Raw genomic sequence first — 3,026 nt, 5'->3', positions numbered from 1 at the left:
TTCTGAGGAAGGGTCACCGGACCCGAAACGTTAGCTCTGTTTTCTCCTTCACAGATGCTGCCAGACCTGCTGAGCTTTTCCAGCAACTTTGTTTATGATCCCAAACTAAACTGGTCCCCTCTGCCTGTGTTTGGTCCTTATCCCTCCAAACATTTCTTATTTATTTACCCATCTAAATATCTTTTAAACGTTGTAACTGTACTCGCATCCACCACTTTTCTGGACATCATTCCATGCACGCACCACTCTGCATAAAAATTGCCCCTCGTGTCCTTTTTTAAATCTTTCCCCATTCATCTTAAAAATATGCCCCCTTGTCTTGAAATCACCCACCTGAGGTATACCCCTTATTCCACAAGCCTCTATAAATGTCATTCCTTAACCTCCTACATTCTAGTGAAAAAAAAAAGTCCCAGCCTATCCAGCCTCTCCCTATAACTCAAATCCTCCATTCCCAGCAACATCCTGGTAAATCTCTTCTGAACTCTCTCCAGTTTAATATTCTTCCTATAACAGGGCAACCAGGATTATTCAGTACTCCAGAAGAGGCCTCACCAATGTCCTGTATAACCTCAACATGATGTCCCAACTCCTATGCTCCTATGAGCAATGAAGACAAGCATGCTAAATGCCTTCTTACCACACTGTCTACCTGTGATGCAAACTTTAAAGAATTATGTACCTGAACTCCTAGGTCTCTCAGTTATACAACACTAACCAAAGCCCTGTTTTTATGTTCTGCTATAAATCCTGCTCTTGTTTGTTTTACCAAAATGCAATTCTTAGAATTAATCCAAATTAAACTCCATCTGCCACTCTTTGTAATCTTAGATAACTTTCTTCCCTGTCCACTATTACACTAATTTAGGTGGCATCTGCAAACTTACTAGCCATGCCTTACCTATATTCTCATTCAAATCATTTTTATAAATGGCAAACAAAAGTGGACACAGCACTTTTACCTGTGGAACCCCACTGGTCACATGCCCCCAGTTCAAAAAACAACACTCCACCATCATTCTCTGTCTCTGGCTTTAATCCTGTATCCAATGAGTAAGCTTACCCTGAATCCCATGTGATCTAACTTTACTGATTAGTCTACCTTGCGGAATCTTGTCAAAAATTTTATTAAAGTCCAAATAAAAGTGTCTATCACTCTGCCCTCATCAATCTTCTTAGTTACTTCTGTCCTTTAGATGGTAGTGGTTGCAAGTTTAGAAGGTGCTGCTGAATGAGCCTCCATGCACTTCTGCAGTATAAAGCTTTTGAGAAGATTTGTAGCTCGGGTTGTGGATGAGGTTGTAGACTTGCTCGCTGAGCCGGTGTGTTTGATTGCAGATGTTTCTTCACCCTGTTAGGTAACATCGTCAGTGCGCCTCCGGCGAAGCGTTGGTGTTCTGTCCTGCTTGTTATTTATATGCCTTGGTTTGTTGGGGTGGTTGGCATCACTTCCAGTTCTGTTTTTCAGTGGTTTGTATACCGGGTCCTGTTCAATATGTTTGTTAATGGAGTTCCGATTGGAATGCCAGGTCTCCAGGAATTCCCTGGCATGTCTCTGTTTGGTTTGTGCTATTATGGATGTGTTGTCCTAGTCAAATTCATGGCCTTCTTTATCTGTGTGTATTGAGACCAGTGAAAATTGGCCATGTCTCTTGGTGGCTAGTTGGTGTCCGTGTATCCTTTTATTGTCAGTTTTCTTCCAGTTTGGCCTATGTATTGTTTTTATAGACAAAACATAGACTAGCCAAAGAACTACAATGGAAACTGAAATACTTAGTTGGCAACACTACTCACTCCATCCACTCCTCCCTAGAATTCCTCAACATCACTGGGGACACCAGTATAGAAGGGGATGAGATAATGATATCCTTTGACGTAAGAACACTATTTACATCCATAAATGTCGACCTAGCCAAAGAGACAATTGCCACACTACTGGATGAATCAGGAAGGCAGATGCCCCACGACACCAACAGCATCAACAAGGACAACACCCTGAAACTGCTGGATCTGTGCCACGCAACCCACTTCACCTTCAACGACCATATATTCAAACAAATCAAAAGAATACCAGTGGGATCCCCAATATCAGGACTGATCACAGAAGTGGTAATGCAGAGGCTAAAACGACCAGCGCTCCCCACTATACAGCCCAAACTCTCGGTCCGGTATGTAGATGACACCTTTATGATTATCAAATGCATGAGACGAGAAGAAACCACTGACAAGAGTAACATCCTCACCAAAATAAAATTCACAAAAAGAAGAGAACAATAACTGACTACCCTTCCTTAACGTAATGGCAGAAAGTAAGAACAACAGGGAACTCCAGACCAGCGTATACAAGAAGACCACACATACGGACCAGATACTCAATTATTCCAGCAACCACCCCGACACCTATAAACAGACCTGCATCAGGACATTATTCAAACAGGCCACAACTGCCTGCAGCAACCTGAAATTGTGCAAAGCAGAACAGGAGAGCTTATACTGAGTTTTTAAAAGGAATCAATACCCAAAAAGCACAATCTGCCATTACCTCTGCGACAGACCACAACAAGAAGACACAACACGGCCAAACACACTAGTCACCCTACCGTACATCAGAGACATGTCAGAGATGACCACAAGACTACCCCTACCCCTAGGTATCAGGATAGCCCACAAACCAACAGCCCACCCTGCGACAGCTACTGACGAACATAAAAGATCCCTTACCCACAACCAATACAATTAACATAATATACAAAATACCATGCAAGGATTGTGGAAAAATATTACATAGGCCAAACTGGAAGGAAACTGACAATAATAAAGATGCACGAATGCCAACCAGCCACCAAGAGACACGACCAATTCTCACTGGTCTCAATACACACGGACAAAGAAGGACACAAATTTGACCAAGACAACACATCGATAATAGCACGAGCTACATAGAGACATGCCAGGGAATTCCTGGAGGCCTGGCATTCCAACCAGAACTCCATCAACAAACACACTGAACTGGACCCGAATTACAA

The sequence above is a fragment of the Rhincodon typus genome, chromosome 29 (assembly GCF_021869965.1).
Source record: "Rhincodon typus isolate 14 chromosome 29, sRhiTyp1.1, whole genome shotgun sequence".
In the NCBI taxonomy this organism is placed as follows: Eukaryota; Metazoa; Chordata; class Chondrichthyes; order Orectolobiformes; family Rhincodontidae; genus Rhincodon; species Rhincodon typus.
This window is presented reverse-complemented; position numbering follows the sequence as displayed.